The sequence below is a fragment of the Vombatus ursinus genome, unplaced genomic scaffold (genome assembly GCF_900497805.2).
Source record: "Vombatus ursinus unplaced genomic scaffold, bare-nosed wombat genome assembly UNPS02014797.1, whole genome shotgun sequence".
NCBI lineage: Eukaryota > Metazoa > Chordata > Mammalia > Diprotodontia > Vombatidae > Vombatus > Vombatus ursinus.
This window is the reverse complement of record NW_020954575.1, coordinates 2,537,325-2,550,870: the sequence shown is the minus strand read 5'-3', so window position 1 is coordinate 2,550,870 and position 13,546 is coordinate 2,537,325. Positions and strand designations below refer to the sequence as shown.

The 13,546-nt window shown below is 36.1% G+C and overlaps 1 protein-coding gene across 9 annotated transcripts in view; it reads right to left on the bottom strand.

The window, feature by feature from the left end:
• The window catches only part of BCAS3 (BCAS3, microtubule associated cell migration factor), a 781,854-nt gene that overhangs the window by 441,869 nt on the left and 326,439 nt on the right, over nt 1-13,546 (bottom strand). The gene's annotated exons all lie outside the window — the stretch shown is intronic.

The following is a 13,546-nucleotide window of genomic DNA, read 5'->3' as shown; positions in this document are numbered from 1 at the left end:
AAGGAAGGAAGGAAGGAAGGAAGGAAGGAAGGAAGGAAGGAAGGAAGAAAGGAAGGAAGGAAGGAAGGAAAAGAAAGAAAAAAGAAAGGAGGGAAGGAGGAAAAGAAAAGAAAAAAGAAAAGAAAAAGGGAGCAAGTAGAGGTGAACTGAATTTCAAACAAAGAAATGTCTGACTTGTAAAAGTTTTCAGGAGGGAAAAGCAGATTGGTTCTATTTCTACTAGAAGTCCCGTGGCTCACTGCAGTGGCAAGAGATCACTGAAACCAATGGCAATGATGAGGTGCCCAAAAAGTAGTTTTATGAGGGTGGTGGTGACAAATGCAAAGGCTCATTGATAAAATTAAGGAAAAAATGCTACTTCCAAAGAAGAAAACATTTAATTTCTTTTCCTATGATTGCTTTGTCAGTGATTGCCTCCCAATTTGAGCGTATCTATCTTGTTCTAATTTAAAGGCAACACAGTATCTGAAATTCACTGATAATATATGAAGGCAGACAAATTGAAAGTCCTAACTCTTTCCATGACTATTTCAAAAGTCTTTCCTCTCATACTTCAGGACATAGCTTTCCTTATGTCCAGTTAATATAACCTTTTGCCCATATATTCTGCCTAGGAATCAGGGGTGCTGGAAGCTCCTTCAAAAAGCACTTACTGATTTAGAACTATGCCCAAAGGGTTTTAAACTGTGCATGCCCTTTTATGCAGCAATACCATACTAGGTATGTATCCCAAAGAGATCATAAAAAGGGAAAAGGACCCACATGTACAAAAATATTTATAGCAGTTTTTTCTGTGGTACCAAAGAATTGGAAATTGAGGTGATGTCCATCAATTGGGGAATGGCTGAACAAGTTGTGGTATATGAATGTAATGGAATATCATTGTTCTATAAGAAATGATGAGCAGGTGGACTTCAGAAAAACCTGTTAAGACTTATATGAACTGATGCTGAGTGAAGTGAGCAGAACCAGGAGCACATTGTACATAGTAACAGCAATATGGTATGATGACCAACTCTAATAGACTTAGCTCTTCTCAGCAATGCAATGATCTAAGACAATTCCAAGGGGACTCATGATGGAAAATGCTGTCCGCATTTAGAAAAAGAACTATGGAGTCTGAATGCAGATCAAAGCATACTATTTTCACTTTTTAAATTTTTTCTTTCTCGTGGTTTTTCTCCTTTGTTCTGATTTCTTCTTTCACAACAAGACTAATGTGGAAATATGTTTAATATGATGGTACAGGTATAGCCTATATCAGATTGCATGCCATCCTGGGGAGAGGGGAGGGAGGGGGAAAAAATTTGAAACTCAAAATCTCGTAAAAGTGAATGCTGAAAACTATTTTTGCATGTAATTGGAAAAAAATAAAATACTATTAAGTGGAGAAAAAATAAAATACAAACCAATTTTTTAAAAACACCAAAAAAAAGCACTTGATGGTATTAAAAAGAGGGCTAATAAGATAAAATGTCTTATACATAGTAAAAAGCAAGCCCAGAGGGTTTGATCAAGGATTAAGATTGGGCTAAAACTAAGTTTCACTGACGGCCTAGTATAAGAACCCAGAATTCTCTATGTGAAGGCCACTAACTGAAGAACATCACTGCATGTCTCAAATATAGACAGGAAGAAAAACACAGATGCTTTTGGCAGCAGCCAGAACAATACCAGAAGTTTTGAAAATCTCATATAGTACAGTATTATAATTGGAATTGAGTAATATACCAGATATTCATGTAAAGCAGACTAGTATAACATAAAAAGATTGTACCTAACTTTTGCAGTAGAAAGTTATGCCTGCTGACATGTAGTACAGTATATAATGGATTTCATCCAAGGGGGTCCCAAAGATGGCAGCAGGCTGTAATATATTATGATAAGGCTTAATGTACATTATACTAGTTTAGTGTAAAGAAGTTGGAAAGTCAAACCCTGGTGTATGCTATACATTCAAACATGCTAATATGCAGACATTCTAATAAAATGAATATATTGACTATGATTTGACATGTTGACTCAAAACATTCAAAACTCAGCTACCAAAACCTGTAAGAGTTTCTTGGGATGGTGGCAAGGGAATAGGGAAGTGGGGGAAAGATGCTATTTTCTTCTATTATGCAAGACAGATCATTTCAGAAATCTAACCACTATACTATCATTATACTGATTCTAAGATTTTGGCCTCAGGCCAAGATAAAACTTCCAAGTAAGCAAAGGTAGACCTACAGGCCTGGAACTGTTAATGTGTCTTCTACAAAGGTCTAAGTCTCACCTCCAAATAACATCAGTTATCCTTGCTTTTTTAGAACAGGAAATGTTCCTCAGTACTTGGCTATATTTCATTATTTCCATCATCTTCAGCAGGATTGATAGATAAGTGAGAAGTGTAACTTAAATAGCCTAAGAATATGGCAAAGATAATTGTAATTAAAGACCTGTGGAGAGGTAGAAGGGAAAAGACCAAGGTTCTTAATGGGCTCCCCACTTACATCCTCCAAGCCAAGGCTGACACCTCATTTTCTCTGTGAAGCAAATAAAGTACTATTTGTTGTATTCAAGTGAAACTCAATTCATGAATGAAGAGAAAAGGAAAACTTTTCATGTCTGGTCTAACAATGCAAAAGCAATAAGGAATGTGATAGGAATAAGCTCTTGACCCATCATTTCACTGACACAGTGAATGAAGATGAAGGAACTCCTTCAATAAACACAATTTCTGCAACTGAGTATTTTAGAATTGCCTAGAATATTTGGAGGCAAAAGTGTCCAGGGTCCAAAGCCAGTAAGTGGCAGAGATGGGACTCAAACTCAGATCTTCTTGACTAAGGTCATCTCTCTATCGACTATAATACACTGTGTAGAGTTACAGAAATGTCTTCTATCTCCCAATTTTTGCATATTTTGCATCTCAGTGGAGGTAATATCATAAACATTATATCTTGATAAAGGAAATATAAAAATTCTCCCAATTTTAGCATATTTCAGTTCCTATGAGGCTGTTACTGATAGTCTTCTAAAGCCAAGAGCTCTCTGGATATTGGGCGGGAGGGGAGTAAGATTCCAGGGTGTTTAGATTCTCTGAGATAAGAGTGGGAATCTTGATGAAGGTAATATGATAAAAATTCTCTTTCTTCTAAAAAATTAGCCAAAATAATTAATCCACTGCTTCCTTAACAGTTGTTTTATACACATGTTTAAGGCAAGCACCTGTGAATTTCTCCTTAATAATTCTCTACTGCAGATTTATTTCATAGGAAGATGAAAAAATAAAAGATTAAAATACAGATCAGTACTTCTTAATCCTATTCTTACCATTCATAGGTTAGGGGAATCATTCGCATTAGTGACTAGAAGAGCAGATCTAGGTTTCTCCAAATGGCCAGTACCAGAGAAAGCAAAATCATTCAGTGTACAGTGGCTGTTAGAGTCAGGTGATGTCGAGCACCTTCTTCTGCCTTTCCCGTATACTGTCTTGGTGCAGCTGCTACCAAAGCCAGACCTGTTTCCTTAGAGCACTGCTTGGAGGTACTGACCACAAAGGTGTAAATACATCTGTCTTTTGCCATTTGTAAAACTACTGGCCTCCTGTATGATTTAAAGTGAGACAGATGGTCCTTGTCCCATCTAAATGTTATACTGCAACTCCTTTTAGGGATATGCATTTCCAGAAATGAGAGGGCAGATGTTAAATATGTTAAAGCACATGCTTTGCCCCTTGGAGGTTTATGTTAAGGCTTTTGTCTCAATTTGACCGTTTTAGTCATGCCCAGCTTCTTGGATTCCAGGCAATTCTTGGAAATCACAGTTTTGTTAATATAACTCTTCACGTAAACCAAGTCTGTCATGAGTTCAATGGACTGTATTTCCCCAGGGTGGAATTGTCAGCTGACCAGAAGCTCTATTCATGGATTTCATAAGTCTACAGGTGGGTTATCTGTGGATTCTTTTGCTAGAAGGGCTAGGTTAAGTACTTCTTCCTTAATATACAAGAATCAACTACAAATCCAACAAGTGAGAATTCATAGATGAAAAGGTGACAGTGGAGAAAGTCTTTTACATTCATTCACAGTATTGAAAACAGACTCCCAGAATACAATCTGAGCCTATCATCCAGCTATATCACCAAGTGACTTTGGTACGGACATCACATTTCATAATAAATAAGTTAGCAAAGTGAAAGTTATAAAAACAAATTAACAGTGCCTTTGTAGACCTGACCATGATGGGAATTTTAAAAGTAAAATGAAAAGATAAAGGTTTTAGAAATCAAGATGTTAGGAAAGAATAAACAGAATAAGATTGTAATCTGAAACTTTAATTCTTCAATTTTTTCAAACATACTTGATATATACCTTATTTTACCAAGGAATATTAATACATAAATGAGTCTGAGACTGGAGCCATTTTCCTTTATAATACCTGATAGCTATGAACATGAAAAGATCTAACCATGAGAAAGAAAAGGCAGAATGAAATGTTCCTGCTTCACATCACAAAAGAGTGGTTTGAATATAAGTGATTTGTCTTCAATATCTAGAATAATCATTTTGAGGTATTCAAGACAATAACGCTATTAAAAAAACAACTTTGAAACTTATAAGTTGACTGTGGGTTTGGTTCAATCTACACTTTCTACTGGAAAAAAAAATTTTTGGTCAAAAGAGAAACACTGAGCTCATCTCCAAAGGTAGAAACCTGGCAGGACCCAGAACTTCTCTAAAAAGGGAGTTTAGGGGGAATATGAGAAACTAATTATTGCCAAGACTACAGAGCATGAAATGCAGACTATTATATAGTAAAAGAAGTTCTCCAAAAATAAAAAGAATCTTGAAAACACAAAATGTTCTCTCTGGTGCTGAATGGTTATATAGAATTCTACAAACTATGCACAGAAAACCGTAGAAAATTGCTTCAGTAAAATGACAATAAAAGAAGGGATGTAATAACATCTACTTATAATCAACTAGGTCCTTTCTAATTCTACAACACTGTAATCTTGTTTCTAATTAACAATATCGATAGTACCTTAAATAAATTAAGTTTGATAGTCCTGGAATGGGCACTAAGGTGTTATCATCATCAAAGAGTTCTTATTCTGCAGTCGTATTTGTGTGTGTGAGGTGAAGGGCGAGGGAGAGAGAAAGAAGAGAGAAGATAGAGGATGGAGAGAGAGAAAGAGAAAGAGAGAGAGAGAGAGAGAGAGAGAGAGAGAGAGAGAGAGAGAGAGAGAGAGAGAGAGAAAGAATAGGGGACAAATAATAGAAAGCAGGATAATCTACAGTTCCCTAATCTTTAGCTATGGGTAGAAAATTCACTTGGGTGTTTTTTTTTAAACTTTGCCTTTCAAAAAATCATCATATGGTAATTAACAGGAAAATGAGTGGTTCTGTTTTCCAAATTCACCAAAAGCGGGTCCTCTAAACAGGGCTCCTTTAAGTTGAGGTTTGGTCAGAGGATAGATTTCAGGATATCTATGAAATCAGATGTGAAAAAAATTACATCTTTATTTCAATATTATTAGTTTTGTTATAATTCTATTACTTTATTTTATGTATTTTAAAGTGTAAAAAATTATTTAAAATTATTCTGAAAATAGGTACATAGGTAGCATTAGACTGCTGAAGGGGTTTATGACTCACACAAAAAGGTTAAGAACCCCTCCTCTAAAAGAAAAAGCCAAATTAATGCAAACATGAAAAGACGTATAAGATTGCAGAGGAGGAGGGCTTTAGGTAAGGAACACAGTACTCCTTTTCAAATATGTTGGTTAATTAACCCCAACTGCTAGTGCTTTGCCTTATATGTATATAGTTGCTTTCATTTGATCTCCTCCATTAGAATGTAAGCTCCTTGAGGGCAAGAACTTTTTCTTTGCCTTTCTACTATCCCTGTAACTTAGGAAAGAGCCTGACTCATAGGACTATTATCCAATAGTAAGCACTTTTAGAAGGATTGTTGACTGACTAAATGATTAGTTCAGCTGAATTTTTTTTAAGAGGTTGCTGTCTGGGAACAAGATAAGAAATGGATATGTTGGAAAACACAGATGACATAAAAATAAAAAATCAATAAAAATACAATATGCAAATTAATTTAGATTAAAGTGATATTATAATCATGTTACATACCTATTAAGCAATCTAGTATTTAAATAAATTATTTGGGCCAAAATCAAGTGCTACATAATCATCATTTGTCCTTACTAAAAGAAGTTTTTAGCAGCAGCAGAGATTAGAAATGGCCTGCTCCAAGGTAGCATTTTCCAAGGTGGCTTTTATTTCATTAATAAATGATTACAGGGGCAGCTAGATGGCACAGTGGATAGAGCACTGGGCCTGGAGTCAGGAGGACCTGAGTTCAAATCCGGCGTCAGACCAGACACTTGACACTTACTAGCTGTGTGACCTGGGCAAGTCACTTAACCCCAATTGCCTCACCAAAAAAAAAAAAAAAAAAGATTACAGTTAATATTCAAGAAACTGTGAAGCTGTAACAGCATTTTTTGTTCTATGAATCTCACAAGGATCTCAGAATGCTCATCACGTTATTAACTCAGATAAAGGAAAAAAAGATGCCCAGGGTTTATCATCATAGATGATGTGGGTAGATGACGACCCAAAGTTCTCGTCGGTATCTTGGCCTCTTTTTGATATATTCTAGAGAGAAAATTGTGAGAGAAGGACAGCTCACATATTAGACACTTAACGTTATTAAGGACATGGATTACTAGAAAAAGAGATGGGCCAAATCTCCTAGCAATTCAATTCAGTACAATTTACATCTATGTACTGCTTACTATGGACGAGATCAAATAGCTTAGGCAGCACATTGGTAACCAAGAGGGAAAGGTCTCCAGTAACCTGGTGAAGTGTTTCTAAGGAAGATTAATGGAAAACCAATCAGGAAACTAAGGCTTGGGGGAGTAAAGTGACTTGCCCAGGGTCGCACCAGTGGCAGACACACGATAGGACCATGGGACTATCTGACTCCTAAAAACACCATTCTGTTCTGCAAGCAGGAATGAGGGTCCCGCTGAGTTAAAAAGCACAAATTCAAAGCCAACTGAATCATCACGGGAAAGGCAAGAGAGAAGTCAGGTGATAAAAGGGAACTCCGGCTGAGGCTGAGAAGTAAGGGAATTTAATGTACCATCCTTCAGCAAAAGGGCAGTGGAAAGGGTGATGGCTCTGGCGTCAGTGGCTTCGTTTTGAATATAAGCTTGGCCACTAACTAAAGATGAGATTTTGAGCAAGTATTCTTGGAAGTCTCTGAGATCTCTGAGAAAAAGTGAGCATCTCGAAGTTTCAATTTCCTCATTAGTAAATTGAAAGAGTTAGAATAAAAGCTCTCTGATATTCCTTTTCACACTAAATCTATGAATCTATATATAGCGAGAGAGTGTGTTGGCATTGCAGCCTGGTACAATGGATACATTTCTGTGTTCCTTGATCACTAAAAATGTAAAGGTACTTGTGGTTTTTGTTTGTTTTTAAAATTCTGGATTCTACTCTATTTTTCTGCTCCTGGTCCATAATGCAGGGATTGAATGTCTTACAGGGAAGGATCCAACCTTCCTCCAAGTAGAGAGATAAAATTCTTCTCATTTCACAAACCCTAATTGTATGAGGCAACTATTCTTATTATAAATGAGAAAGAAACATCGGAAGGGTTCAAATGGCTATTCATACTGAAAACTGTATTTCTCTTGTCTACAAAATCACAAATGTAAAATAAATTAAGAAATGTGAAGGCCAAATGATTTATTGATAATACATCTCACTGAGGTTCTATGTTGACTGGATTTTTCCCTGAAATATGTGACAATTTTCATTTTATTTCTACTTATGATTGTTACATAGGTTTGGGGATGGCAGGTCAACTACATCTTGTACCACACTCAACTTGATCCAGAAGTGGGCTAAATTGAGATTTCTGCCCTTCTCTGACTGAGGTATGGAGGTTAAAGCAGAGCCGGCAATTATTAGAATCTGTGCTTCAGAATATTGGAGGGTCACATGAAACATGCTACCATATAATCATAAAACCATTAAGTCATACTGACTAAAAGGATGGTTAATATGCATCTCTCCTTTCTGGCTAGCACAACAGCAATTGGAGATGGAACATGAAGAAAGTGCTTTTTCTACCTATAGTCAAGTCAGATTCCTGGCAAATCAATTTCCTTCTGATACCTTCAGTTCCTCTTCCTCTGAAATATGGATAATTCTAATTCCCATTTATACAGTGTTTTGCTCACAGCAGCACTACCAGATAGGGAGCATAAATATTTTCTGTAGTTTAGAAATGGGGAAGCTAGGGGCAGCTAGGTGGCATAGTGGATAGAGTACTGGCCCTGGAGTCAGGAGGACCTAAGTTCATATCCAGCCTCAGACACATGATACTCACTAGCTGTGTGACTTGGGCAAGTCACTTAACCCCACTTGCCTCACCAAAAAAAAAAAAAAAAGAAAGAAATGGGGAAGCTATCAAGGTAGTGTATAGCTATTAAGTGTGTAAAGTGGGATTTGAACCCTGGTCTTATGACTACAAGTCCAATACTCTCTCCACTACACCATGTATATTATTAACAGCACTTTGCAGTCTAACACCTTCTATGTGAGCCCTGTCAGGTAGTGTAAGAAGTACTGTTCATATTTTACAAAGCAGGAATTTTACAATTTTACAAATTCATCACCAAGACACGGCTAGTAAGTACAGAAATAGTATCTAAACTCAAACCTTTTAACTCTAAGTTTAAAACTCTTTCTGCTATACCATGGCACATTCTGACAATATTTGATAATGCCTATACTCCCAGGCTCACAGGAGCACTATGAGAATAAGTGAGATAATCTATATAAACTATAAAATAGCATACAAAATGTAGACTTCTTTTATCTCTCTTCATATACTACAAAAAGGAGAAACAGTTGTTGCCTGAAACTTAACATCCCATCTCCTGCTACCCTGTCTTTACCAAGGCATCCCATGCTTGAAATGTGTCATCTCTCTTTGTTTTTTTCTCTACGAATCAGAGTCACAAAATAAAGCTTATCTTCCTTCAAGTCTCAGCTCATATGAAGCCCTCTCCATGAAATAAACCTTGTATTTACCTTTTCTGTAGAGACATTTTAATCTCTTCGGAAATATGTAAGCTTCTTGAAGGCAGGGAAAGTTTTGTCTTTGTATGCTCAGTGCCTTGCATATATTAGGGGCTTACTGCACATTTACTGAATTGTTGAATCATGTGAAAATGTACTATAAATTACAAAGCTCTGGAATTATTTTCTGGATCAGATTTATAACCGCACTGATATAGCCTAGTGAAAACCATGCAATGCCACCTCTCTCCAGCCTCCACCTAGGTCTGAAACCAAAGGAATGCTGGGACCATGGGATTTGATTATAAAGGACTTCACTATCTCTTTTCCATTTTTCAGGCCCAATACAACATTTCCTAGTGAACTCTATGCCATGGCCCCATGCCCTATTTTCAACCTCTAAGTCTGAGAAAAATAATCAAACCTAACCCACTCCTCTTGACAAGGGTATCTTAATCAATCTCCTTATTACTCTATTTACTCCATTTACTACTCTCACTTATTTCTCCTAAATACTCTTTCTTTGACTTCATTCCCATATGTATGTGTGTATTACCCTATTAGAATGCAAGGCACACTGGTACATTGTAAGCTGAGCTGTAAATTGGTACAACCACTTTGGAAAGCAAATTGAAATTAAGCACAAAATGTTTATACCCTTTTACCCATAGATTCCATTACTGGGAGCCATTGATAAGAAAGTGCTCATCTATACATACATACACACATAAATGTGTATGTGTATATGTGTGTACATATGTATGTATGTATGCATATATATCAGCACTTTTCATAATAGCTGAGAATTGGAAACAAAGTAGATACTCATCGATTTGAGAATGGCTAAATAAAGTACAGTACATGAATGCAATGGGATATTACTGTGCTATAAGAAATGATGAATGTGATGAATACAGAGAAGTACGGAAAAATCTACATGAACAGATGCACAGTGCAGTAAGCACAGCCAAGAAAACATCATACACAATGACTACAACAATGCAAGTGTAAAGAACACATACACACACACACACACACTAACAGAATCAAAAGTTGATGTTGCAAAATTAAAAAGAAGAAACATGTGAAAGAAGAGAGGATGCTCCTAATCCATCCCATTGCAGATGTGTGAGATCTTTGTAAGTGTTGTATGCTGCACATGTTTTTAGACTTATAAATGTATTGTTCCCTTGTACTGATTTTTATCTCTTCTTCGTAGTTTTTTTTTTTTTGTCTTTAAAAAAATTCTGTTACATGAAATGACTTTCTGGGAGGACAAGAGGACAAATACTGAGGAAAGCTATGATATTATAAAAAATAAAAACAAAAGACAAGAGTTAAAACTTACTTTAAAAAAATAATTTGTGTACTTTAAAGACAGAGACTTGCTTGATGGTATTTGTATTGCCAGGGCTAAGTAACATGCCTGGAACATAAGAAGTGCTTAATAAATGCTTTCTGACTGATAACCAATGAGGCAAATACTTTTGTCAAGGCAGGTTAAATGGCTTGTCTTAAGTCAGGTAAGTGACAGCCAGTAAGTGTCAGAGGCAAGACTGGAATCCAGGTCTTCCTGGCTCTGAAACAAGCTCTCTATCCATTATATCACACTGCCCACCAAGGACAGCTACATGGCACTATTATTATAAATCATAAAATGTTTGAATTAGAAGGGAGACTGGAGATTACTTAGCTCTCTCGTTTTACAAATAAAGAAACTGAGGGCTAGAGGGATTGTGATGTTATGTGATTAATAATATATGAACAATTAGTGATAGAGCAGGATTAAGATAACTGAGGTTCCTAGTCCTACTTAGTCCATTGCTTTCTCTACTATATCATGCAGTGGTGCTAGAGCAAGGAGAATTCAAATAAATTATCCAAAGCAACTTGGCAGGTCGTGGCTAAACTTGAGTAGAACCTATTTACTAGACTTACAGATTCATAGAAAATTAGAGCTGGAAGACACCTTAGAGATCATCTGTGCCAGGGATAATTAACCTTTTTCATGTCCTGAACCTCTCTGTCAGTCTGGGGAAGCTTATAGACCCCTTCCCAGAATAATGTCTTTAAATATGTAAAATAAAATTATAGAATTATAAAGAAAATCAATTATATTGAAATAAAGATGTAATTTTTATTTCATTAAGAATTGCTTTTTATTCTAATATAATAAAAATGACTATTCTACCTAAGCTAATTTACTTATTCAGTGCCATACCAATCAAACTATCAAAAAATTATTTTATAGAGCTAAAAAAAATAATAACAATATTCATTTGCAATAACAAAAGGTCCAGAATATCAAGAGAACTAATGAAAAGAAATGCAGGGGAAGGTGGCCTACCCATTCCAGATTTTAATTGTATTATAAAGCAGCAATCATCAAAACTACTTGGTACTGGCTAAGAAATAGAGTGGTGAATCAGTGGAATAGGTTAAGTATGGAAGACACAGTAGTCAATGACTATAGTAATCTACTATTTGATAAACCCAAATACCCCAGATTCTGGGATAAGAACTGATTATTTGACAAAAACTGCTGGGAAAACTGGAAAAACTGGAAAAGAGTATGACAGAAACTAGGTATAGACCAAAATCTCACACCATATACCAAAATTAAGTCAAAATGGGTTCATTATTTACATATAAAAACTGATATTATAAGCAAATTGGGAGAGCAAGGAATAGTTTACCTGTAAGTTTTATGGAGAACAGAAGAATTTATGATCAAACAGGAGATAGAGAACATTATGAAATGCAAAATGGATAATTTTGATTACACTAAATTGAAAAGTTTTTGCACAAAGACAATGCAACCAAGATTAGGAGGGAAGGAGAAAATTGGAAAAGATTTTTTACAACCAGTGTCTCTAATAAGGGCCTCATTTCTAAAATATATAGAGAATTAAGTTAAATTTATAAGAATACAAGTCATTCCCCAATCGATAAATGGTCAAAGGATATGAACAGGCAGTTCTCAGATGAAGAAATTAAAACCATCCAAAGTCATATGAAAAAATGCTCTAAATCACTATTAGAGAAATGCAAATCAAAACAACTCTGAGGTACCACATCACACCTATCAGATTGGCCAACATGACAAAACAGGAAAATGATAAATGTTGGAGATGATGTGGGAAAATTGGAATTGCATTGTTGCTAGAGTTGTGAAATGATCCAACCATTTTGGAGAGCAATTTGGAACTATGCCCAAAGGGCTATAAAAATGTGCATACCCTTTGACCCAGCAATAGCACTTCTAGGGCTGTATCCCAAAGAGATCATAAAAATGGGAAAAGGACCCACATGTACAAAAATATTTATAGCAGCTCTTTCTGTGGTGGCAAAGAATTGGAAACTGAGGAGATGCCCATCAACTGGGAAATGGCTGAACAAGTTGTGGTATATGAATGTAATGGAATACTATTGTCCTATAAGAAATGATGAGCAAGCAGACTTCAGAAAAACCTGGAAAGACTTGTGTGGTCTGATGCTGAGTGAAGTAAGCACAACCAGGAGAACGTTGTACACACTAACAGCTATGTTGTGCGAGGACTAACATTGATAGACTTAGCCCTCATCAGCAATGCAAGGATCTAAGATGTCTCCAAAGGTCTCATGATGGAAAATGCTATCCACGTCCAAAGAACTAAGGAGTTTGAATGCAGATCGAAGTAAACTATTTGCTATTTTTTTCCTTCTGTTTTGTTTTGTTTCCTCTTTTTTGTGGTTCCTCCTATTGGTTCTAATTCTTCCTTACACATGACTAATGTGAAAATATGCTTAACAGGAATGTATAAGTATAGCCTATATCAAATTGCGCGCATCTTAGGGAGGGAAGAGGGGAAGAAGAGGGAGAAAAATTTAAAACTCAAAATCTTATGGAAGTGATTGTTGATAAATCAAAATAAAATAATAAAAAAAGAATTTCTTTTTAGTAATACCTAGGATTGTAAAGGAAGATAATTATAAAGAAATACAGTTATCAACATATTTAAAAAGGAAGTTCACAGACCCCACATTAAGAACCCCTGAGCTAGGCCAAAGACTATATTTTGTAGAGGAGGAAACTCTCAGAGAAGTAAAGCATTGTGCCTAGAGTTGGATGTCTATATTGCCTACAATATCACACTGCCCCAATCCATATAAAGAGTACTTAACATAAAGACTTCTCTCTCTTGTACTGGTATTTGTCAAAATTGGCTAAAGAATATGCGTAGAGAATGTTCTACTGTGATGGCAAGAATATGCAAATAACACATTGAGACAAAGGCAAAAAAACACTAAAGTCTAGGGCTAACAGATCTGGGTTTTACTAGCCAAAGTGAATCTTCATTGTTGTTGTTTTTGCAAGAGGTGGGGGATAGGGAGGGGGAAGGAAAGGAGGGAAGGAAGGAAGGAAGGAAGGAAGGAAGGAAGGAAGGAAGGAAGGAAGG